Here is a 27,550-nt window from a genome sequence, read left to right on the forward strand (position 1 = left end):
CGCTGTGAAAGGTAGGATAAACTGTCAAGAGGTAATAATGTTGAAAGTGCTGGTATATTTGTAAAAAAGGTTGTTTTACCAAATTAGAATTCACAATGAAAAAGCTTGAGACACTGGAAGAGAGAGACTTCAACTCGGGAAATTCACACTGATAACCTAGGTTAATATCTAAGAAAATGCTTCAAACACTAGGAATACGTGAATAAAGGGCCTTAATATCTGTAACACATTGTTTCCTGACAGAAAATCGTGTTCAAAGAACATAGAACCGAGTTGGATACTGGTTACATTTATTATTCCCGGACAATGAGTTGGCCATTTTGAAAGGAGCCTGGTTAGGCCATTAAAAAGGATGTGATGACGTCACCAAGGGGGAGGGGCCACGTGGGCAGGCTTAATTGATCCCAGGTGATAATGATTTGGCCAGGGGACCAGCTGGGAGTGATGACGTCATCGAGATTAGTTCTGGTATTAGGTTTAGAGAATTGGGGCTCTGTTCATGGTTAGGGTTAGGATAAGGTTTTGGGCTAGGTAGGGTTCAGGCTCAGGTGTGGGCTAGGTTTATGGTTTGGGTTAGAGGGTTAGGGACAGGGTTAAGTTCGCAGTGTAGTAATGGTGGCTATTCACAATGAATGAGCTTCAATCACTGGACAATTTGGTGTGTAGCACTCAGAACGTACGACTCCAGACTAAGGAAATATTTAGAAATGTGCTTCACACAATAGGAATACATATGCCAATAGACTGAGTATCTGAACAGTACAATTTTGTCACTGGGAAATCTTGTTCAAACAGCTGAGAAGCGAGTGTGACACTGTTTACATTTATTTTTCCCGTCAAAAGGAGTTGGCGTTTTCGGGAAAAGGTTTTGGTGAAACACTGAAAAACTCATTTTCCTTGAGCTATCGAACAGTATGAAAGTATTGAGAACACTATGAAATAAAAATGTTAGTTAGGCTAGGGTTCCAAGTAATGTTTTACTGTGCCTTTAAAAAGCCGGTATGACAGCCATGTTAAAATGAAAAGTCTCGTTGCTCAAAACAACAGACCAGGGGAATGGCAGAGTGTCTCTAGAACTCCTGGAATACGTTTTAGAACCCGAACATCTCTACTGAATTTTGAAATACTGAGAATTTGTATCCAAAGCGCTGTGAAAGGTAGGATAGACTGTCAAGTGGTAATAATGTTGAAAGTGCTGGTATATTTGTAAAAAAGGTTGTTTTACCAAATTGGAATTTACAATGAAAAAGCTTGAGACACTGGAAGAGAGAGACTCCAACTCGGGAAAATCACACTGATAACCTAGGTTAATATCTAAGAAAATGCTTCAAACACTAGGAATACGTGAATAAAGGGCCTTAATATCTGTAACACATTGTTTCAAGACAAGGAAATCGTGTTCAAAGAACTTAGAACCGAGTTGGATACTGGTTACATTTATTATTCCGGGACAATGAGTTGGCCATTTTGAAAGAAGCCTGGTTAGGCCATTAAACCGGATTTGATGACGTCACCAAGGGGGAGGGGCCACGTGGGCAGGCTTAATTGATCCCAGGTGATAATGATTTGGCCAGGGGACCAGCTGGGAGTGATGACGTCATCGAGATTAGTTCTGGTATTAGGTTTAGAGAATTGGGGCTCTGTTCATGGTTAGGGTTAGGATAAGGTTTTGGGCTAGGTAGGGTTCAGGCTCAGGTGTGGGCTAGGTTTAGGGTTTGGGTTAGAGGGTTAGGGACAGGGTTACGGTCACAGTGTAGTAATGTTGGCTATTCACAATGAATGAGCTTCAATCACTGGACAATTTGGTGTGTAGCACTCAGAACTTACGACTCCAGACTAGGGAAATATTTAGAAATGTGCTTCACACAATAGGAATACATATTCCAATAGACTGAGTATCTGAACAGCACAATTTTGTCACTGGGAAATCTTGCTCAAACAGTTGAGAAGCGAGTGTGACACTGTTTACATTTATTTTTCCCGTCAAAAGGAGTTGGCGTTTTCAGGAAAAGGTTTTGTTGAAACACTGAAAAACTCATTTTCCTAGAGCTATCGAACAGTATGAAAGTATTGAGAACACTATGAAGTAAAAATGTTAGTTAGGCCAGGGTTCCAAGAAATGTTTTACTGTGCCTTTAAAAAGCCGGTATGACACCCGTGTTAAAATGAAAAGTCTCATTGCTCAAAACAACAGACCAGGGGAATGGCAGAGTGTCTCTAGAACTCCTGGAATACGTTTTACAACCCGAACATCTCTACTGAATTTTGAAATACTGAGAATTTGTATCCAAAGCGCTGTGAAAGGTAGGATAGACTGTCAAGTGGTAATAATGTTGAAAGTGCTGGTATATTTGTAAAAAACGTTGTTTTACCAAATTAGAATTCACAATGAAAAAGCTTGAGACACTGGAAGAGAGAGACTCCAACTCGGGAAATTCACACTGATAACCTAGGTTAATATCTAAGAAAATGCTTCAAACACTAGGAATACGTGAATAAAGGGCCTTAATATCTGTAACACATTGTTTCCTGACAAGGAAATCGTGTTCAAAGAACATAGAACCGAGTTGGATACTGGTTACATTTATTATTCCCGGACAATGAGTTGGCCATTTTGAAAGAAGCCTGGTTAGGCCATTAAACCGGATGTGATGACGTCACCAAGGGAGAGGGGCCACGTGGGCAGGCTTAATTGATCCCAGGTGATAATAATTTGGCCAAGGGACCAGCTGGGAGTGATGACGTCATTGAGATTAGTTCTGGTATTAGGGTTAGAGAATTGGGGCTCTGTTCATGGTTAGGGTTAGGATAAGGTTTGGGCTAGGTAGGGTTCAGGCTCAGGTGTGGGCTAGGTTTAGGGTTTGGGTTAGAGGGTTAGGGACAGGGTTATGGTCACAGTGTAGTAATGTTGGCTATTCACAATGAATGAGCTTCAATCACTGGATAATTTGGTGTGTAGCACTCAGAAAGTACGTCTCCAGACTAGGGAAATATTTGGAAATGTGCTTCACACAATAGGAATACATATTCCAATAGACTGAGTATCTGACCAGCACAATTTTGTCAATGGGAAATCTTGTTCAAACAGTTGAGAAGCGAGTGTGACACTGTTTACATTTATTTTTCCCGTCAAAAGGAGTTGGCGTTTTCAGGAAAAGGTTTTGTTGAAACACTGAAAAACTCATTTTCCTAGAGCTATTGAACAGTATGAAAGTATTGAGAACACTATGAAGTAAAAATGTTAGTTAGGCTAGGGTTCCAAGTAATGTTTTACTGTGCCTTTAAAAAGCCGGTATGACACCCGTGTTAAAATGAAAAGTCTCATTGCTCAAAACAACAGACCAGGGGAATGGCAGAGTGTCTCTAGAACTCCTGGAATACGTTTTACAACCCGAACATCTCTACTGAATTTTGAAATACTGAGAATTTGTATCCAAAGCGCTGTGAAAGGTAGGATAGACTGTCAAGTGGTAATAATGTTGAAAGTGGTGGTATATTTGTAAAAAAGGTTGTTTTACCAAATTAGAATTCACAATGAAAAAGCTTGAGACACTGGAAGAGAGAGACTCCAACTCGGGAAATTCACACTGATAACCTAGGTTAATATCTAAGAAAGTGCTTCAAACACTAGGAATACGTGAATAAAGGGCCTTAATATCTGTAACACATTGTTTCCTGACAAGGAAATCGTGTTCAAAGAACATAGAACCGAGTTGGATACTGGTTACATTTATTATTCCGGGACAATGAGTTGGCCATTTTGAAAGAAGCCTGGTTAGGCCATTAAACAGGATGTGATGACGTCACCAAGGGGGAGGGGCCACGTGGGCAGGCTTAATTGATCCCAGGTGATAATGATTTGGCCAGGGGACCAGCTGGGAGTGATGACGTCATCGAGATTAGTTCTGGTATTAGGTTTAGAGAATTGGGGCTCTGTTCATGGTTAGGGTTAGGATAAGGTTTTGGGCTAGGTAAGGTTCAGGCTCAGGTGTGGGCTAGGTTTATGGTTTGGGTTAGAGGGTTAGGGACAGGGTTAAGGTCGCAGTGTAGTAATGTTGGCTATTCACAATGAATGAGCTTCAATCACTGGACAATTTGGTGTGTAGCACTCAGAACGTACGTCTCCAGACTAGGGAAATATTTGGAAATGTGCTTCACACAATAGGAATACATATTCCAATAGACTGAGTATCTGACCAGCACAATTTTGTCACTGGGAAATCTTGTTCAAACAGCTGAGAAGCGAGTGTGACACTGTTTACATTTATTTTTCCCGTCAAAAGGAGTTGGCGTTTTCGGGAAAAGGTTTTGGTGAAACACTGAAAAACTCATTTTCCTAGAGCTATCGAACAGTATGAAAGTATTGAGAACACTATGAAATAAAAATGTTAGTTAGGCTAGTGTTCCAAGTAATATTTTACTGTGCCTTTAAAAAGCCGGTATGACAGCCGTGTTAAAATGAAAAGTCTCGTTGCTCAAAACAACAGACCAGGGGAATGGCAGAGTGTCTCTAGAACTCCTGGAATACGTTTTAGAACCCGAACATCTCTACTGAATTTTGAAGTACTGAGAATTTGTATCCAAAGCGCTGTGAAAGGTAGGATAGACTGTCAAGTGGTAATAATGTTGAAAGTGCTGGTATATTTGTAAAAAAGGTTGTTTTACCAAATTAGAATTCACAATGAAAAAGCTTGAGACACTGGAAGAGAGAGACTCCTACTCGGGAAATTCACAATGATAACTTAGGTTAATATCTAAGAAAGTGCTTCAAACACTAGGAATACGTGAATAAAGGGCCTTAATATCTGAAACACATTGTTTCCTGACAAGGAAATCGTGTTCAAAAAACATAGAACCGAGTTGGATACTGGTTACATTTATTATTCCGGGACAATGAGTTGGCCATTTTGAAAGAAGCCTGGTTAGGCCATTAAACCGGATGTGATGACGTCACCAAGGGGGAGGGGCCACGTGGGCAGGCTTAATTGATCCCAGGTGATAATAATTTGGCCAAGGGACCAGCTGGGAGTGATGACATCATCGAGATTAGTTCTGGTATTAGGGTTAGAGAATTGGGGCTCTGTTCATGGTTAGGGTTAGGATAAGGTTTGGGCTAGGTAGGGTTCAGGCTCAGGTGTGGGCTAGGTTTAGGGTTTGGGTTAGAGGGTTAGGGACAGGGTTACGGTCACAGTGTAGTAATGTTGGCTATTCACAATGAATGAGCTTCAATCACTGGACAATTTGGTGTGTAGCACTCAGAACGTACGCCTCCACACTAGGGAAATATTTAGAAATGTGCTTCACACAATAGGAATACATATTCCAATAGACTGAGTATCTGAACAGCACAATTTTGTCACTCGGAAATCTTGTTCAAACAGCTGAGAAGCGAGTGTGACACTGTTTACATTTATTTTTCCCGTCAAAAGGAGTTGGCGTTTTCGGGAAAAGGTTTTGGTGAAACACTGAAAAACTCATTTTCCTAGAGCTATCGAACAGTATGAAAGTATTGAGAACACTATGAAATAAAAATGTTAGTTAGGCTAGGGTTCCAAGTAATGTTTTACTGTGCCTTTAAAAAGCCGGTATGACACCCGTGTTAAAATGAAAAGTCTCATTGCTGAAAACAACAGACCAGGGGAATGGCAGAGTGTCTCTAGAACTCCTGGAATACGTTTTAGAACCCGAACATCTCTACTGAATTTTGAAGTACTGAGAATTTGTATCCAAAGCGCTATGAAAGGTAGGATAGACTGTCAAGTGGTAATAATGTTGAAAGTGCTGGTATATTTGTAAAAAAGGTTGTTTTACCAAATTAGAATTCACAATGAAAAAGCTTGAGACACTGGAAGAGAGAGACTCCTACTCGGGAAATTCACAATGATAACCTAGGTTAATATCTAAGAAAGTGCTTCAAACACTAGGAATACGTGAATAAAGGGCCTTAATATCTGTAACACATTGTTTCCTGACAAGGAAATCGTGTTCAAAAAACATAGAACCGAGTTGGATACTGGTTACATTTATTATTCCGGGACAATGAGTTGGCCATTTTGAAAGAAGCCTGGTTAGGCCATTAAACCGGATGTGATGACGTCACCAAGGGGGAGGGGCCACGTGGGCAGGCTTAATTGATCCCAGGTGATAATAATTTGGCCAAGGGACCAGCTGGGAATGATGACGTCATCGAGATTAGTTCTGGTATTAGGGTTAGAGAATTGGGGCTCTGTTCATGGTTAGGGTTAGGATAAGGTTTGGGCTAGGTAGGATTCAGGCTCAGGTGTGGGCTAGGTTTAGGGTTTGGGTTAGAGGGTTAGGGACAGGGTTACGGTCACAGTGTAGTAATGTTGGCTATTCACAATGAATGAGCTTCAATCACTGGACAATTTGGTGTGTAGCACTCAGAAAGTACGTCTCCAGACTAGGGAAATATTTTGAAATGTGCTTCACACAATAGGAATACATATTCCAATAGACTGAGTATCTGACCAGCACAATTTTGTCACTGGGAAATCTTGTTCAAACAGTTGAGAAGCGAGTGTGACACTGTTTACATTTATTTTTCCCGTCAAAAGGAGTTGGCGTTTTCAGGAAAAGGTTTTGTTGAAACACTGAAAAACTCATTTTCCTAGAGCTATCGAACAGTAGGAAAGTATTGAGAACACTATGAAGTAAAAATGTTAGTTAGGCTAGGGTTCCAAGAAATGTTTTACTGTGCCTTTAAAAAGCCGGTATGACAGCCGTGTTAAAATGAAAAGTCTCATTGCTCAAAACAACAGACCAGGGGAATGGCAGAGTGTCTCTAGAACTCCTGGAATACGTTTTACAACCCGAACATCTCTACTGAATTTTGAAATACTGAGAATTTGTATCAAAAGTGATGTGAAAGGTAGGATAGACTGTCAAGTGGTAATAATGTTGAAAGTGCTGGTATATTTGTAAAAAAGGTTGTTTTACCAAATTAGAATTCACAATGAAAAAGCTTGAGACACTGGAAGAGAGAGACTCCAACTCGGGAAATTCACACTGATAACCTAGGTTAATATCTAAGAAAGTGCTTCAAACACTAGGAATACGTGAATAAAGGGTTTTAATATTTGTAACACATTGTTTCCTGACAAGGAAATCGTGTTCAAAGAACATAGAACCGAGTTGGATACTGGTTACATTTATTATTCCGGGACAATGAGTTGGCGATTTTGAAAGAAGCCTGGTTAGGCCATTAAACTGGATGTGATGACGTCACCAAGGGGGAGGAGCCACGTGGGCAGGCTTAATTGATCCCAGGTGATAATGATTTGGCCAGGGGACCAGCTGGGAGTGATGACGTCATCGAGATTAGTTCTGGTATTAGGGTTAGAGAATTGGGGCTCTGTTCATGGTTAGGGTTAGGATAAGGTTTTGGGCTAGGTAGGGATCAGGCTCAGGTGTGGGCTAGGTTTAGGGTTTGGGTTAGAGGGTTAGGGACAGGGTTACGGTCGCAGTGTAGTAATGTTGGCTATTCACAATGAATGAGCTTCAATCACTGGATAATTTGGTGTGTAGCACTCAGAACTTACGACTCCAGACAAGGGAGATATTTAGAAATGTGCTTCACACAATAGGATTACATATTCCAATAGACTTAGTATCTGAACAGCACAATTTTGTCACTGGGAAATCTTGTTCAAACAGCTGAGAAGCGAGTGTGACACTGTTTACATTTATTTTTCCCGTCAAAAGGAGTTGGCGTTTTCAGGAAAAGGTTTTGTTGAAACACTGAAAAACTCATTTTCCTAGAGCTATCGAACAGTATGAAAGTATTGAGAACACTATGAACTAAAAATGTTAGTTAGGCCAGGGTTCCAAGAAATGTTTTACTGTGCCTTTAAAAAGCCGGTATGACACCCGTGTTAAAATGAAAAGTCTCATTGCTCAAAACAACAGACCAGGGGAATGGCAGAGTGTCTCTAGAACTCCTGGAATACGTTTTAGAACCCGAACATCTCTACTGAATTTTGAAATACTGAGAATTTGTATCCAAAGCGCTGTGAAAGGTAGGATAGACTGTCAAGTGGTAATAATGTTGAAAGTGCTGGTATATTTTTAAAAAACGTTGTTTTACCAAATTAGAATTCACAATGAAAAAGCTTGAGACACTGGAAGAGAGAGACTCCAACTCGGGAAATTCACACTGATAACCTAGGTTAATATCTAAGAAAATGCTTCAAACACTAGGAATACGTGAATAAAGGGCCTTAATATCTGTAACACATTGTTTCCTGACAAGGAAATCGTGTTCAAAGAACATAGAACCGAGTTGGATACTGGTTACATTTATTATTCCCGGACAATGAGTTGGCCATTTTGAAAGAAGCCTGGTTAGGCCATTAAACCGGATGTGATGACGTCACCAAGGGAGAGGGGCCACGTGGGCAGGCTTAATTGATCCCAGGTGATAATAATTTGGCCAAGGGACCAGCTGGGAATGATGACATCATCGAGATTAGTTCTGGTATTAGGGTTAGAGAATTGGGGCTCTGTTCATGGTTAGGGTTAGGATAAGGTTTGGGCTAGGTAGGGTTCAGGCTCAGGTGTGGGCTAGGTTTAGGGTTTGGGTTAGAGGGTTAGGGACAGGGTTATGGTCACAGTGTAGTAATGTTGGCTATTCACAATGAATGAGCTTCAATCACTGGATAATTTGGTGTGTAGCACTCAGAAAGTACGTCTCCAGACTAGGGAAATATTTGGAAATGTGCTTCACACAATAGGAATACATATTCCAATAGACTGAGTATCTGACCAGCACAATTTTGTCACTGGGAAATCTTGTTCAAACAGCTGAGAAGCGAGTGTGACACTGTTTACATTTATTTTTCCCGTCAAAAGGAGTTGGCGTTTTCGGGAAAAGGTTTTGGTGAAACACTGAAAAACTCATTTTCCTAGAGCTATCGAACAGTATGAAAGTATTGAGAACACTATGAAATAAAAATGTTAGTTAGGCTAGTGTTCCAAGTAATATTTTACTGTGCCTTTAAAAAGCCGGTATGACAGCCGTGTTAAAATGAAAAGTCTCGTTGCTCAAAACAACAGACCAGGGGAATGGCAGAGTGTCTCTAGAACTCCTGGAATACGTTTTAGAACCCGAACATCTCTACTGAATTTTGAAGTACTGAGAATTTGTATCCAAAGCGCTGTGAAAGGTAGGATAGACTGTCAAGTGGTAATAATGTTGAAAGTGCTGGTATATTTGTAAAAAAGGTTGTTTTACCAAATTAGAATTCACAATGAAAAAGCTTGAGACACTGGAAGAGAGAGACTCCTACTCGGGAAATTCACAATGATAACTTAGGTTAATATCTAAGAAAGTGCTTCAAACACTAGGAATACGTGAATAAAGGGCCTTAATATCTGAAACACATTGTTTCCTGACAAGGAAATCGTGTTCAAAAAACATAGAACCGAGTTGGATACTGGTTACATTTATTATTCCGGGACAATGAGTTGGCCATTTTGAAAGAAGCCTGGTTAGGCCATTAAACCGGATGTGATGACGTCACCAAGGGGGAGGGGCCACGTGGGCAGGCTTAATTGATCCCAGGTGATAATAATTTGGCCAAGGGACCAGCTGGGAGTGATGACATCATCGAGATTAGTTCTGGTATTAGGGTTAGAGAATTGGGGCTCTGTTCATGGTTAGGGTTAGGATAAGGTTTGGGCTAGGTAGGGTTCAGGCTCAGGTGTGGGCTAGGTTTAGGGTTTGGGTTAGAGGGTTAGGGACAGGGTTACGGTCACAGTGTAGTAATGTTGGCTATTCACAATGAATGAGCTTCAATCACTGGACAATTTGGTGTGTAGCACTCAGAACGTACGCCTCCACACTAGGGAAATATTTAGAAATGTGCTTCACACAATAGGAATACATATTCCAATAGACTGAGTATCTGAACAGCACAATTTTGTCACTGGGAAATCTTGTTCAAACAGCTGAGAAGCGAGTGTGACACTGTTTACATTTATTTTTCCCGTCAAAAGGAGTTGGCGTTTTCGGGAAAAGGTTTTGGTGAAACACTGAAAAACTCATTTTCCTAGAGCTATCGAACAGTATGAAAGTATTGAGAACACTATGAAATAAAAATGTTAGTTAGGCTAGGGTTCCAAGTAATGTTTTACTGTGCCTTTAAAAAGCCGGTATGACACCCGTGTTAAAATGAAAAGTCTCATTGCTGAAAACAACAGACCAGGGGAATGGCAGAGTGTCTCTAGAACTCCTGGAATACGTTTTAGAACCCGAACATCTCTACTGAATTTTGAAGTACTGAGAATTTGTATCCAAAGCGCTATGAAAGGTAGGATAGACTGTCAAGTGGTAATAATGTTGAAAGTGCTGGTATATTTGTAAAAAAGGTTGTTTTACCAAATTAGAATTCACAATGAAAAAGCTTGAGACACTGGAAGAGAGAGACTCCAACTCGGGAAATTCACACTGATAACCTAGGTTAATATCTAAGAAAGTGCTTCAAACACTAGGAATACGTGAATAAAGGGTTTTAATATTTGTAACACATTGTTTCCTGACAAGGAAATCGTGTTCAAAGAACATAGAACCGAGTTGGATACTGGTTACATTTATTATTCCGGGACAATGAGTTGGCGATTTTGAAAGAAGCCTGGTTAGGCCATTAAACTGGATGTGATGACGTCACCAAGGGGGAGGAGCCACGTGGGCAGGCTTAATTGATCCCAGGTGATAATGATTTGGCCAGGGGACCAGCTGGGAGTGATGACGTCATCGAGATTAGTTCTGGTATTAGGGTTAGAGAATTGGGGCTCTGTTCATGGTTAGGGTTAGGATAAGGTTTTGGGCTAGGTAGGGATCAGGCTCAGGTGTGGGCTAGGTTTAGGGTTTGGGTTAGAGGGTTAGGGACAGGGTTACGGTCGCAGTGTAGTAATGTTGGCTATTCACAATGAATGAGCTTCAATCACTGGACAATTTGGTGTGTAGCACTCAGAACTTACGACTCCAGACAAGGGAGATATTTAGAAATGTGCTTCACACAATAGGATTACATATTCCAATAGACTTAGTATCTGAACAGCACAATTTTGTCACTGGGAAATCTTGTTCAAACAGCTGAGAAGCGAGTGTGACACTGTTTACATTTATTTTTCCCGTCAAAAGGAGTTGGCGTTTTCAGGAAAAGGTTTTCTTGAAACACTGAAAAACTCATTTTCCTAGAGCTATTGAACAGTATGAAAGTATTGAGAACACTATGAAGTAAAAATGTTAGTTAGGCTAGGGTTCCAAGTAATGTTTTACTGTGCCTTTAAAAAGCCGGTATGACACCCGTGTTAAAATGAAAAGTCTCATTGCTCAAAACAACAGACCAGGGGAATGGCAGAGTGTCTCTAGAACTCCTGGAATACGTTTTACAACCCGAACATCTCTACTGAATTTTGAAATACTGAGAATTTGTATCCAAAGCGCTGTGAAAGGTAGGATAGACTGTCAAGTGGTAATAATGTTGAAAGTGGTGGTATATTTGTAAAAAAGGTTGTTTTACCAAATTAGAATTCACAATGAAAAAGCTTGAGACACTGGAAGAGAGAGACTCCAACTCGGGAAATTCACACTGATAACCTAGGTTAATATCTAAGAAAATGCTTCAAACACTAGGAATACGTGAATAAAGGGCCTTAATATCTGTAACACATTGTTTCCTGACAAGGAAATCGTGTTCAAAGAACATAGAACCGAGTTGGATACTGGTTACATTTATTATTCCGGGACAATGAGTTGGCCATTTTGAAAGAAGCCTGGTTAGGCCATTAAACAGGATGTGATGACGTCACCAAGGGGGAGGGGCCACGTGGGCAGGCTTAATTGATCCCAGGTGATAATGATTTGGCCAGGGGACCAGCTGGGAGTGATGACGTCATCGAGATTAGTTCTGGTATTAGGTTTAGAGAATTGGGGCTCTGTTCATGGTTAGGGTTAGGATAAGGTTTTGGGCTAGGTAAGGTTCAGGCTCAGGTGTGGGCTAGGTTTATGGTTTGGGTTAGAGGGTTAGGGACAGGGTTAAGGTCGCAGTGTAGTAATGTTGGCTATTCACAATGAATGAGCTTCAATCACTGGACAATTTGGTGTGTAGCACTCAGAACGTACGTCTCCAGACTAGGGAAATATTTGGAAATGTGCTTCACACAATAGGAATACATATTCCAATAGACTGAGTATCTGACCAGCACAATTTTGTCACTGGGAAATCTTGTTCAAACAGCTGAGAAGCGAGTGTGACACTGTTTACATTTATTTTTCCCGTCAAAAGGAGTTGGCGTTTTCGGGAAAAGGTTTTGGTGAAACACTGAAAAACTCATTTTCCTAGAGCTATCGAACAGTATGAAAGTATTGAGAACACTATGAAATAAAAATGTTAGTTAGGCTAGTGTTCCAAGTAATATTTTACTGTGCCTTTAAAAAGCCGGTATGACAGCCGTGTTAAAATGAAAAGTCTCGTTGCTCAAAACAACAGACCAGGGGAATGGCAGAGTGTCTCTAGAACTCCTGGAATACGTTTTAGAACCCGAACATCTCTACTGAATTTTGAAGTACTGAGAATTTGTATCCAAAGCGCTGTGAAAGGTAGGATAGACTGTCAAGTGGTAATAATGTTGAAAGTGCTGGTATATTTGTAAAAAAGGTTGTTTTACCAAATTAGAATTCACAATGAAAAAGCTTGAGACACTGGAAGAGAGAGACTCCTACTCGGGAAATTCACAATGATAACTTAGGTTAATATCTAAGAAAGTGCTTCAAACACTAGGAATACGTGAATAAAGGGCCTTAATATCTGAAACACATTGTTTCCTGACAAGGAAATCGTGTTCAAAAAACATAGAACCGAGTTGGATACTGGTTACATTTATTATTCCGGGACAATGAGTTGGCCATTTTGAAAGAAGCCTGGTTAGGCCATTAAACCGGATGTGATGACGTCACCAAGGGGGAGGGGCCACGTGGGCAGGCTTAATTGATCCCAGGTGATAATAATTTGGCCAAGGGACCAGCTGGGAGTGATGACATCATCGAGATTAGTTCTGGTATTAGGGTTAGAGAATTGGGGCTCTGTTCATGGTTAGGGTTAGGATAAGGTTTGGGCTAGGTAGGGTTCAGGCTCAGGTGTGGGCTAGGTTTAGGGTTTGGGTTAGAGGGTTAGGGACAGGGTTACGGTCACAGTGTAGTAATGTTGGCTATTCACAATGAATGAGCTTCAATCACTGGACAATTTGGTGTGTAGCACTCAGAACGTACGCCTCCACACTAGGGAAATATTTAGAAATGTGCTTCACACAATAGGAATACATATTCCAATAGACTGAGTATCTGAACAGCACAATTTTGTCACTGGGAAATCTTGTTCAAACAGCTGAGAAGCGAGTGTGACACTGTTTACATTTATTTTTCCCGTCAAAAGGAGTTGGCGTTTTCGGGAAAAGGTTTTGGTGAAACACTGAAAAACTCATTTTCCTAGAGCTATCGAACAGTATGAAAGTATTGAGAACACTATGAAATAAAAATGTTAGTTAGGCTAGGGTTCCAAGTAATGTTTTACTGTGCCTTTAAAAAGCCAGTATGACACCCGTGTTAAAATGAAAAGTCTCATTGCTCAAAACAACAGACCAGGGGAATGGCAGAGTGTCTCTAGAACTCCTGGAATACGTTTTAGAACCCGAACATCTCTACTGAATTTTGAAGTACTGAGAATTTGTATCCAAAGCGCTATGAAAGGTAGGATAGACTGTCAAGTGGTAATAATGTTGAAAGTGCTGGTATATTTGTAAAAAAGGTTGTTTTACCAAATTAGAATTCACAATGAAAAAGCTTGAGACACTGGAAGAGAGAGACTCCTACTCGGGAAATTCACAATGATAACCTAGGTTAATATCTAAGAAAGTGCTTCAAACACTAGGAATACGTGAATAAAGGGCCTTAATATCTGTAACACATTGTTTCCTGACAAGGAAATCGTGTTCAAAAAACATAGAACCGAGTTGGATACTGGTTACATTTATTATTCCGGGACAATGAGTTGGCCATTTTGAAAGAAGCCTGGTTAGGCCATTAAACGGGATGTGATGACGTCACCAAGGGGGAGGGGCCACGTGGGCAGGCTTAATTGATCCCAGGTGATAATAATTTGGCCAAGGGACCAGCTGGGAATGATGACGTCATCGAGATTAGTTCTGGTATTAGGGTTAGAGAATTGGGGCTCTGTTCATGGTTAGGGTTAGGATAAGGTTTGGGCTAGGTAGGGTTCAGGCTCAGGTGTGGGCTAGGTTTAGGGTTTGGGTTAGAGGGTTAGGGACAGGGTTACGGTCACAGTGTAGTAATGTTGGCTATTCACAATGAATGAGCTTCAATCACTGGACAATTTGGTGTGTAGCACTCAGAACGTACGCCTCCACACTAGGGAAATATTTAGAAATGTGCTTCACACAATAGGAATACATATTCCAATAGACTGAGTATCTGAACAGCACAATTTTGTCACTGGGAAATCTTGTTCAAACAGCTGAGAAGCGAGTGTGACACTGTTTACATTTATTTTTCCCGTCAAAAGGAGTTGGCGTTTTCGGGAAAAGGTTTTGGTGAAACACTGAAAAACTCATTTTCCTAGAGCTATCGAACAGTATGAAAGTATTGAGAACACTATGAAATAAAAATGTTAGTTAGGCTAGGGTTCCAAGTAATGTTTTACTGTGCCTTTAAAAAGCCAGTATGACACCCGTGTTAAAATGAAAAGTCTCATTGCTCAAAACAACAGACCAGGGGAATGGCAGAGTGTCTCTAGAACTCCTGGAATACGTTTTAGAACCCGAACATCTCTACTGAATTTTGAAGTACTGAGAATTTGTATCCAAAGCGCTATGAAAGGTAGGATAGACTGTCAAGTGGTAATAATGTTGAAAGTGCTGGTATATTTGTAAAAAAGGTTGTTTTACCAAATTAGAATTCACAATGAAAAAGCTTGAGACACTGGAAGAGAGAGACTCCTACTCGGGAAATTCACAATGATAACCTAGGTTAATATCTAAGAAAGTGCTTCAAACACTAGGAATACGTGAATAAAGGGCCTTAATATCTGTAACACATTGTTTCCTGACAAGGAAATCGTGTTCAAAAAACATAGAACCGAGTTGGATACTGGTTACATTTATTATTCCGGGACAATGAGTTGGCCATTTTGAAAGAAGCCTGGTTAGGCCATTAAACCGGATGTGATGACGTCACCAAGGGGGAGGGGCCACGTGGGCAGGCTTAATTGATCCCAGGTGATAATAATTTGGCCAAGGGACCAGCTGGGAATGATGACGTCATCGAGATTAGTTCTGGTATTAGGGTTAGAGAATTGGGGCTCTGTTCATGGTTAGGGTTAGGATAAGGTTTGGGCTAGGTAGGGTTCAGGCTCAGGTGTGGGCTAGGTTTAGGGTTTGGGTTAGAGGGTTAGGGACAGGGTTACGGTCACAGTGTAGTAATGTTGGCTATTCACAATGAATGAGCTTCAATCACTGGATAATTTGGTGTGTAGCACTCAGAAAGTAAGTCTCCAGACTAGGGAAATATTTTGAAATGTGCTTCACACAATAGGAATACATATTCCAATAGACTGAGTATCTGACCAGCACAATTTTGTCACTGGGAAATCTTGTTCAAACAGTTGAGAAGCGAGTGTGACACTGTTTACATTTATTTTTCCCGTCAAAAGGAGTTGGCGTTTTCAGGAAAAGGTTTTGTTGAAACACTGAAAAACTCATTTTCCTAGAGCTATTGAACAGTATGAAAGTATTGAGAACACTATGAAGTAAAAATGTTAGTTAGGCTAGGGTTCCAAGTAATGTTTTACTGTGCCTTTAAAAAGCCGGTATGACACCCGTGTTAAAATGAAAAGTCTCATTGCTCAAAACAACAGACCAGGGGAATGGCAGAGTGTCTCTAGAACTCCTGGAATACGTTTTACAACCCGAACATCTCTACTGAATTTTGAAATACTGAGAATTTGTATCCAAAGCGCTGTGAAAGGTAGGATAGACTGTCAAGTGGTAATAATGTTGAAAGTGCTGGTATATTTGTAAAAAAGGTTGTTTTACCAAATTAGAATTCACAATGAAAAAGCTTGAGACACTGGAAGAGAGAGACTCCAACTCGGGAAATTCACACTGATAACCTAGGTTAATATCTAAGAAAGTGCTTCAAACACTAGGAATACGTGAATAAAGGGTTTTAATATTTGTAACACATTGTTTCCTGACAAGGAAATCGTGTTCAAAGAACATAGAACCGAGTTGGATACTGGTTACATTTATTATTCCGGGACAATGAGTTGGCGATTTTGAAAGAAGCCTGGTTAGGCCATTAAACTGGATGTGATGACGTCACCAAGGGGGAGGAGCCACGTGGGCAGGCTTAATTGATCCCAGGTGATAATGATTTGGCCAGGGGACCAGCTGGGAGTGATGACGTCATCGAGATTAGTTCTGGTATTAGGGTTAGAGAATTGGGGCTCTGTTCATGGTTAGGGTTAGGATAAGGTTTTGGGCTAGGTAGGGATCAGGCTCAGGTGTGGGCTAGGTTTAGGGTTTGGGTTAGAGGGTTAGGGACAGGGTTACGGTCGCAGTGTAGTAATGTTGGCTATTCACAATGAATGAGCTTCAATCACTGGACAATTTGGTGTGTAGCACTCAGAACTTACGACTCCAGACAAGGGAGATATTTAGAAATGTGCTTCACACAATAGGATTACATATTCCAATAGACTTAGTATCTGAACAGCACAATTTTGTCACTGGGAAATCTTGTTCAAACAGCTGAGAAGCGAGTGTGACACTGTTTACATTTATTTTTCCCGTCAAAAGGAGTTGGCGTTTTCGGGAAAAGGTTTTGGTGAAACACTGAAAAACTCATTTTCCTAGAGCTATCGAACAGTATGAAAGTATTGAGAACACTATGAAATAAAAATGTTAGTTAGGCTAGTGTTCCAAGTAATGTTTTACTGTGCCTTTAAAAAGCCGGTATGACAGCCGTGTTAAAATGAAAAGTCTCGTTGCTCAAAACAACAGACCAGGGGAATGGCAGAGTGTCTCTAGAACTCCTGGAATACGTTTTAGAACCCGAACATCTCTACTGAATTTTGAAGTACTGAGAATTTGTATCCAAAGCGCTGTGAAAGGTAGGATAGACTGTCAAGTGGTAATAATGTTGAAAGTGCTGGTATATTTGTAAAAAAGGTTGTTTTACCAAATTAGAATTCACAATGAAAAAGCTTGAGACACTGGAAGAGAGAGACTCCTACTCGGGAAATTCACAATGATAACCTAGGTTAATATCTAAGAAAGTGCTTCAAACACTAGGAATACGTGAATAAAGGGCCTTAATATCTGTAACACATTGTTTCCTGACAAGGAAATTGTGTTCAAAGAACATAGAACCGAGTTGGATACTGGTTACATTTATTATTCCGGGACAATGAGTTGGCCATTTTGAAAGAAGCCTGGTTAGGCCATTAAACCGGATGTGATGACGTCACCAAGGGGGAGGGGCTACGTGGGCAGGCTTAATTGATCCCAGGTGATAATAATTTGGCCAAGGGACCAGCTGGGAGTGATGACGTCATCGAGATTAGTTCTGGTATTAGGGTTAGAGAATTGGGGCTCTGTTCATGGTTAGGGTTAGGATAAGTTTTGGGCTAGGTAGGGTTCAGGCTCAGGTGTGGGCTAGGTTTAGGGTTTGGGTTAGAGGGTTAGGGACAGGGTTACGGTCACAGTGTAGTAATGTTGGCTATTCACAATGAATGAGCTTCAATCACTGGACAATTTGGTGTGTAGCACTCAGAACGTACGCCTCCACACTAGGGAAATATTTAGAAATGTGCTTCACACAATAGGAATACATATTCCAATAGACTGAGTATCTGAACAGCACAATTTTGTCACTGGGAAATCTTGTTCAAACAGTTGAGAAGCGAGTGTGACACTGTTTACATTTATTTTTCCCGTCAAAAGGAGTTGGCGTTTTCAGGAAAAGGTTTTCTTGAAACACTGAAAAACTCATTTTCCTAGAGCTATTGAACAGTATGAAAGTATTGAGAACACTATGAAGTAAAAATGTTAGTTAGGCTAGGGTTCCAAGTAATGTTTTACTGTGCCTTTAAAAAGCCGGTATGACACCCGTGTTAAAATGAAAAGTCTCATTGCTCAAAACAACAGACCAGGGGAATGGCAGAGTGTCTCTAGAACTCCTGGAATACGTTTTACAACCCGAACATCTCTACTGAATTTTGAAATACTGAGAATTTGTATCCAAAGCGCTGTGAAAGGTAGGATAGACTGTCAAGTGGTAATAATGTTGAAAGTGGTGGTATATTTGTAAAAAAGGTTGTTTTACCAAATTAGAATTCACAATGAAAAAGCTTGAGACACTGGAAGAGAGAGACTCCAACTCGGGAAATTCACACTGATAACCTAGGTTAATATCTAAGAAAATGCTTCAAACACTAGGAATACGTGAATAAAGGGCCTTAATATCTGTAACACATTGTTTCCTGACAAGGAAATCGTGTTCAAAGAACATAGAACCGAGTTGGATACTGGTTACATTTATTATTCCGGGACAATGAGTTGGCCATTTTGAAAGAAGCCTGGTTAGGCCATTAAACAGGATGTGATGACGTCACCAAGGGGGAGGGGCCACGTGGGCAGGCTTAATTGATCCCAGGTGATAATGATTTGGCCAGGGGACCAGCTGGGAGTGATGACGTCATCGAGATTAGTTCTGGTATTAGGTTTAGAGAATTGGGGCTCTGTTCATGGTTAGGGTTAGGATAAGGTTTTGGGCTAGGTAAGGTTCAGGCTCAGGTGTGGGCTAGGTTTATGGTTTGGGTTAGAGGGTTAGGGACAGGGTTAAGGTCGCAGTGTAGTAATGTTGGCTATTCACAATGAATGAGCTTCAATCACTGGACAATTTGGTGTGTAGCACTCAGAACGTACGTCTCCAGACTAGGGAAATATTTGGAAATGTGCTTCACACAATAGGAATACATATTCCAATAGACTGAGTATCTGAACAGCACAATTTTGTCACTGGGAAATCTTGTTCAAACAGCTGAGAAGCGAGTGTGACACTGTTTACATTTATTTTTCCCGTCAAAAGGAGTTGGCGTTTTCGGGAAAAGGTTTTGGTGAAACACTGAAAAACTCATTTTCCTAGAGCTATCGAACAATATGAAAGTATTGAGAACACTATGAAATAAAAATGTTAGTTAGGCTAGTGTTCCAAGTAATATTTTACTGTGCCTTTAAAAAGCCGGTATGACAGCCGTGTTAAAATGAAAAGTCTCGTTGCTCAAAACAACAGACCAGGGGAATGGCAGAGTGTCTCTAGAACTCCTGGAATACGTTTTAGAACCCGAACATCTCTACTGAATTTTGAAGTACTGAGAATTTGTATCCAAAGCGCTGTGAAAGGTAGGATAGACTGTCAAGTGGTAATAATGTTGAAAGTGCTGGTATATTTGTAAAAAAGGTTGTTTTACCAAATTAGAATTCACAATGAAAAAGCTTGAGACACTGGAAGAGAGAGACTCCTACTCGGGAAATTCACAATGATAACTTAGGTTAATATCTAAGAAAGTGCTTCAAACACTAGGAATACGTGAATAAAGGGCCTTAATATCTGAAACACATTGTTTCCTGACAAGGAAATCGTGTTCAAAAAACATAGAACCGAGTTGGATACTGGTTACATTTATTATTCCGGGACAATGAGTTGGCCATTTTGAAAGAAGCCTGGTTAGGCCATTAAACCGGATGTGATGACGTCACCAAGGGGGAGGGGCCACGTGGGCAGGCTTAATTGATCCCAGGTGATAATAATTTGGCCAAGGGACCAGCTGGGAGTGATGACATCATCGAGATTAGTTCTGGTATTAGGGTTAGAGAATTGGGGCTCTGTTCATGGTTAGGGTTAGGATAAGGTTTGGGCTAGGTAGGGTTCAGGCTCAGGTGTGGGCTAGGTTTAGGGTTTGGGTTAGAGGGTTAGGGACAGGGTTACGGTCACAGTGTAGTAATGTTGGCTATTCACAATGAATGAGCTTCAATCACTGGACAATTTGGTGTGTAGCACTCAGAACGTACGCCTCCACACTAGGGAAATATTTAGAAATGTGCTTCACACAATAGGAATACATATTCCAATAGACTGAGTATCTGAACAGCACAATTTTGTCACTGGGAAATCTTGTTCAAACAGCTGAGAAGCGAGTGTGACACTGTTTACATTTATTTTTCCCGTCAAAAGGAGTTGGCGTTTTCGGGAAAAGGTTTTGGTGAAACACTGAAAAACTCATTTTCCTAGAGCTATCGAACAGTATGAAAGTATTGAGAACACTATGAAATAAAAATGTTAGTTAGGCTAGGGTTCCAAGTAATGTTTTACTGTGCCTTTAAAAAGCCAGTATGACACCCGTGTTAAAATGAAAAGTCTCATTGCTCAAAACAACAGACCAGGGGAATGGCAGAGTGTCTCTAGAACTCCTGGAATACGTTTTAGAACCCGAACATCTCTACTGAATTTTGAAGTACTGAGAATTTGTATCCAAAGCGCTATGAAAGGTGGGATAGACTGTCAAGTGGTAATAATGTTGAAAGTGCTGGTATATTTGTAAAAAAGGTTGTTTTACCAAATTAGAATTCACAATGAAAAAGCTTGAGACACTGGAAGAGAGAGACTCCTACTCGGGAAATTCACAATGATAACCTAGGTTAATATCTAAGAAAGTGCTTCAAACACTAGGAATACGTGAATAAAGGGCCTTAATATCTGTAACACATTGTTTCCTGACAAGGAAATCGTGTTCAAAAAACATAGAACCGAGTTGGATACTGGTTACATTTATTATTCCGGGACAATGAGTTGGCCATTTTGAAAGAAGCCTGGTTAGGCCATTAAACCGGATGTGATGACGTCACCAAGGGGGAGGGGCCACGTGGGCAGGCTTAATTGATCCCAGGTGATAATAATTTGGCCAAGGGACCAGCTGGGAATGATGACGTCATCGAGATTAGTTCTGGTATTAGGGTTAGAGAATTGGGGCTCTGTTCATGGTTAGGGTTAGGATAAGGTTTGGGCTAGGTAGGGTTCAGGCTCAGGTGTGGGCTAGGTTTAGGGTTTGGGTTAGAGGGTTAGGGACAGGGTTACGGTCACAGTGTAGTAATGTTGGCTATTCACAATGAATGAGCTTCAATCACTGGACAATTTGGTGTGTAGCACTCAGAACGTACGCCTCCACACTAGGGAAATATTTAGAAATGTGCTTCACACAATAGGAATACATATTCCAATAGACTGAGTATCTGAACAGCACAATTTTGTCACTGGGAAATCTTGTTCAAACAGCTGAGAAGCGAGTGTGACACTGTTTACATTTATTTTTCCCGTGAAAAGGAGTTGGCGTTTTCGGGAAAAGGTTTTGGTGAAACACTGAAAAACTCATTTTCCTAGAGCTATCGAACAGTATGAAAGTATTGAGAACACTATGAAATAAAAATGTTAGTTAGGCTAGGGTTCCAAGTAATGTTTTACTGTGCCTTTAAAAAGCCAGTATGACACCCGTGTTAAAATGAAAAGTCTCATTGCTCAAAACAACAGACCAGGGGAATGGCAGAGTGTCTCTAGAACTCCTGGAATACGTTTTAGAACCCGAACATCTCTACTGAATTTTGAAGTACTGAGAATTTGTATCCAAAGCGCTATGAAAGGTAGGATAGACTGTCAAGTGGTAATAATGTTGAAAGTGCTGGTATATTTGTAAAAAAGGTTGTTTTACCAAATTAGAATTCACAATGAAAAAGCTTGAGACACTGGAAGAGAGAGACTCCTACTCGGGAAATTCACAATGATAACCTAGGTTAATATCTAAGAAAGTGCTTCAAACACTAGGAATACGTGAATAAAGGGCCTTAATATCTGTAACACATTGTTTCCTGACAAGGAAATCGTGTTCAAAAAACATAGAACCGAGTTGGATACTGGTTACATTTATTATTCCGGGACAATGAGTTGGCCATTTTGAAAGAAGCCTGGTTAGGCCATTAAACCGGATGTGATGACGTCACCAAGGGGGAGGGGCCACGTGGGCAGGCTTAATTGATCCCAGGTGATAATAATTTGGCCAAGGGACCAGCTGGGAGTGATGACGTCATCGAGATTAGTTCTGGTATTAGGGTTAGAGAATTGGGGCTCTGTTCATGGTTAGGGTTAGGATAAGGTTTGGGCTAGGTAGGGTTCAGGCTCAGGTGTGGGCTAGGTTTAGGGTTTGGGTTAGAGGGTTAGGGACAGGGTTACGGTCACAGTGTAGTAATGTTGGCTATTCACAATGAATGAGCTTCAATCACTGGACAATTTGGTGTGTAGCACTCAGAACGTACGCCTCCACACTAGGGAAATATTTAGAAATGTGCTTCACACAATAGGAATACATATTCCAATAGACTGAGTATCTGAACAGCACAATTTTGTCACTGGGAAATCTTGTTCAAACAGCTGAGAAGCGAGTGTGACACTGTTTACATTTATTTTTCCCGTCAAAAGGAGTTGGCGTTTTCGGGAAAAGGTTTTGGTGAAACACTGAAAAACTCATTTTCCTAGAGCTATCGAACAGTATGAAAGTATTGAGAACACTATGAAATAAAAATGTTAGTTAGGCTAGGGTTCCAAGTAATGTTTTACTGTGCCTTTAAAAAGCCAGTATGACACCCGTGTTAAAATGAAAAGTCTCATTGCTCAAAACAACAGACCAGGGGAATGGCAGAGTGTCTCTAGAACTCCTGGAATACGTTTTAGAACCCGAACATCTCTACTGAATTTTGAAGTACTGAGAATTTGTATCCAAAGCGCTATGAAAGGTAGGATAGACTGTCAAGTGGTAATAATGTTGAAAGTGCTGGTATATTTGTAAAAAAGGTTGTTTTACCAAATTAGAATTCACAATGAAAAAGCTTGAGACACTGGAAGAGAGAGACTCCTACTCGGGAAATTCACAATGATAACCTAGGTTAATATCTAAGAAAGTGCTTCAAACACTAGGAATACGTGAATAAAGGGCCTTAATATCTGTAACACATTGTTTCCTGACAAGGAAATCGTGTTCAAAAAACATAGAACCGAGTTGGATACTGGTTACATTTATTATTCCGGGACAATGAGTTGGCCATTTTGAAAGAAGCCTGGTTAGGCCATTAAACCGGATGTGATGACGTCACCAAGGGGGAGGGGCCACGTGGGCAGGCTTAATTGATCCCAGGTGATAATAATTTGGCCAAGGGACCAGCTGGGAATGATGACGTCATCGAGATTAGTTCTGGTATTAGGGTTAGAGAATTGGGGCTCTGTTCATGGTTAGGGTTAGGATAAGGTTTGGGCTAGGTAGGGTTCAGGCTCAGGTGTGGGCTAGGTTTAGGGTTTGGGTTAGAGGGTTAGGGACAGGGTTACGGTCACAGTGTAGTAATGTTGGCTATTCACAATGAATGAGCTTCAATCACTGGACAATTTGGTGTGTAGCACTCAGAACGTACGCCTCCACACTAGGGAAATATTTAGAAATGTGCTTCACACAATAGGAATACATATTCCAATAGACTGAGTATCTGAACAGCACAATTTTGTCACTGGGAAATCTTGTTCAAACAGCTGAGAAGCGAGTGTGACACTGTTTACATTTATTTTTCCCGTCAAAAGGAGTTGGCGTTTTCGGGAAAAGGTTTTGGTGAAACACTGAAAAACTCATTTTCCTAGAGCTATCGAACAGTATGAAAGTATTGAGAACACTATGAAATAAAAATGTTAGTTAGGCTAGGGTTCCAAGTAATGTTTTACTGTGCCTTTAAAAAGCCAGTATGACACCCGTGTTAAAATGAAAAGTCTCATTGCTCAAAACAACAGACCAGGGGAATGGCAGAGTGTCTCTAGAACTCCTGGAATACGTTTTAGAACCCGAACATCTCTACTGAATTTTGAAGTACTGAGAATTTGTATCCAAAGCGCTATGAAAGGTAGGATAGACTGTCAAGTGGTAATAATGTTGAAAGTGCTGGTATATTTGTAAAAAAGGTTGTTTTACCAAATTAGAATTCACAATGAAAAAGCTTGAGACACTGGAAGAGAGAGACTCCTACTCGGGAAATTCACAATGATAACCTAGGTTAATATCTAAGAAAGTGCTTCAAACACTAGGAATACGTGAATAAAGGGCCTTAATATCTGTAACACATTGTTTCCTGACAAGGAAATCGTGTTCAAAAAACATAGAACCGAGTTGGATACTGGTTACATTTATTATTCCGGGACAATGAGTTGGCCATTTTGAAAGAAGCCTGGTTAGGCCATTAAACCGGATGTGATGACGTCACCAAGGGGGAGGGGCCACGTGGGCAGGCTTAATTGATCCCAGGTGATAATAATTTGGCCAAGGGACCAGCTGGGAATGATGACGTCATCGAGATTAGTTCTGGTATTAGGGTTAGAGAATTGGGGCTCTGTTCATGGTTAGGGTTAGGATAAGGTTTGGGCTAGGTAGGGTTCAGGCTCAGGTGTGGGCTAGGTTTAGGGTTTGGGTTAGAGGGTTAGGGACAGGGTTACGGTCACAGTGTAGTAATGTTGGCTATTCACAATGAATGAGCTTCAATCACTGGACAATTTGGTGTGTAGCACTCAGAACGTACGCCTCCACACTAGGGAAATATTTAGAAATGTGCTTCACACAATAGGAATACATATTCCAATAGACTGAGTATCTGAACAGCACAATTTTGTCACTGGGAAATCTTGTTCAAACAGCTGAGAAGCGAGTGTGACACTGTTTACATTTATTTTTCCCGTCAAAAGGAGTTGGCGTTTTCGGGAAAAGGTTTTGGTGAAACACTGAAAAACTCATTTTCCTAGAGCTATCGAACAGTATGAAAGTATTGAGAACACTATGAAATAAAAATGTTAGTTAGGCTAGGGTTCCAAGTAATGTTTTACTGTGCCTTTAAAAAGCCAGTATGACACCCGTGTTAAAATGAAAAGTCTCATTGCTCAAAACAACAGACCAGGGGAATGGCAGAGTGTCTCTAGAACTCCTGGAATACGTTTTAGAACCCGAACATCTCTACTGAATTTTGAAGTACTGAGAATTTGTATCCAAAGCGCTATGAAAGGTAGGATAGACTGTCAAGTGGTAATAATGTTGAAAGTGCTGGTATATTTGTAAAAAAGGTTGTTTTACCAAATTAGAATTCACAATGAAAAAGCTTGAGACACTGGAAGAGAGAGACTCCTACTCGGGAAATTCACAATGATAACCTAGGTTAATATCTAAGAAAGTGCTTCAAACACTAGGAATACGTGAATAAAGGGCCTTAATATCTGTAACACATTGTTTCCTGACAAGGAAATCGTGTTCAAAAAACATAGAACCGAGTTGGATACTGGTTACATTTATTATTCCGGGACAATGAGTTGGCCATTTTGAAAGAAGCCTGGTTAGGCCATTAAACCGGATGTGATGACGTCACCAAGGGGGAGGGGCCACGTGGGCAGGCTTAATTGATCCCAGGTGATAATAATTTGGCCAAGGGACCAGCTGGGAATGATGACGTCATCGAGATTAGTTCTGGTATTAGGGTTAGAGAATTGGGGCTCTGTTCATGGTTAGGGTTAGGATAAGGTTTGGGCTAGGTAGGGTTCAGGCTCAGGTGTGGGCTAGGTTTAGGGTTTGGGTTAGAGGGTTAGGGACAGGGTTACGGTCACAGTGTAGTAATGTTGGCTATTCACAATGAATGAGCTTCAATCACTGGATAATTTGGTGTGTAGCACTCAGAAAGTACGTCTCCAGACTAGGGAAATATTTTGAAATGTGCTTCACACAATAGGAATACATATTCCAATAGACTGAGTATCTGACCAGCACAATTTTGTCACTGGGAAATCTTGTTCAAACAGTTGAGAAGCGAGTGTGACACTGTTTACATTTATTTTTCCCGTCAAAAGGAGTTGGCGTTTTCAGGAAAAGGTTTTGTTGAAACACTGAAAAACTCATTTTCCTAGAGCTATTGAACAGTATGAAAGTATTGAGAACACTATGAAGTAAAAATGTTAGTTAGGCTAGGGTTCCAAGTAATGTTTTACTGTGCCTTTAAAAAGCCGGTATGACACCCGTGTTAAAATGAAAAGTCTCATTGCTCAAAACAACAGACCAGGGGAATGGCAGAGTGTCTCTAGAACTCCTGGAATACGTTTTACAACCCGAACATCTCTACTGAATTTTGAAATACTGAGAATTTGTATCCAAAGCGCTGTGAAAGGTAGGATAGACTGTCAAGTGGTAATAATGTTGAAAGTGGTGGTATATTTGTAAAAAAGGTTGTTTTACCAAATTAGAATTCACAATGAAAAAGCTTGAGACACTGGAAGAGAGAGACTCCAACTCGGGAAATTCACACTGATAACCTAGGTTAATATCTAAGAAAATGCTTCAAACACTAGGAATACGTGAATAAAGGGCCTTAATATCTGTAACACATTGTTTCCTGACAAGGAAATCGTGTTCAAAGAACATAGAACCGAGTTGGATACTGGTTACATTTATTATTCCGGGACAATGAGTTGGCCATTTTGAAAGAAGCCTGGTTAGGCCATTAAACAGGATGTGATGACGTCACCAAGGGGGAGGGGCCACGTGGGCAGGCTTAATTGATCCCAGGTGATAATTATTTGGCCAGGGGACCAGCTGGGAGTGATGACGTCATCGAGATTAGTTCTGGTATTAGGGTTAGAGAATTGGGGCTCTGTTCATGGTTAGGGTTAGGATAAGGTTTGGGCTAGGTAGGGTTCAGGGTCAGGTGTGGGCTAGGTTTAGGGTTTGGGTTAGAGGGTTAGGGACAGGGTTACGGTCACAGTGTAGTAATGTTGGCTATTCACAATGAATGAGCTTCAATCACTGGACAATTTGGTGTGTAGCACTCAGAACTTACGACTCCAGACTAGGGAAATATTTAGAAATGTGCTTCACACAATAGGAATACATATTCCAATAGACTGAGTATCTGAACAGCACAATTTTGTCACTGGGAAATCTTGCGCAAACAGTTGAGAAGCGAGTGTGACACTGTTTACATTTATTTTTCCCGTCAAAAGGAGTTGGCGTTTTCAGGAAAAGGTTTTGTTGAAACACTGAAAAACTCATTTTCCTAGAGCTATCGAACAGTAGGAAAGTATTGAGAACACTATGAAGTAAAAATGTTAGTTAGGCTAGGGTTCCAAGAAATGTTTTACTGTGCCTTTAAAAAGCCGGTATGACAGCCGTGTTAAAATGAAAAGTCTCATTGCTCAAAACAACAGACCAGGGGAATGGCAGAGTGTCTCTAGAACTCCTGGAATACGTTTTACAACCCGAACATCTCTACTGAATTTTGAAATACTGAGAATTTGTATCAAAAGTGATGTGAAAGGTAGGATAGACTGTCAAGTGGTAATAAT

This window comes from Cnephaeus nilssonii (genome assembly GCF_951640355.1).
Source record: "Cnephaeus nilssonii genome assembly, chromosome: 6".
In the NCBI taxonomy this organism is placed as follows: domain Eukaryota; kingdom Metazoa; phylum Chordata; class Mammalia; order Chiroptera; family Vespertilionidae; genus Cnephaeus; species Cnephaeus nilssonii.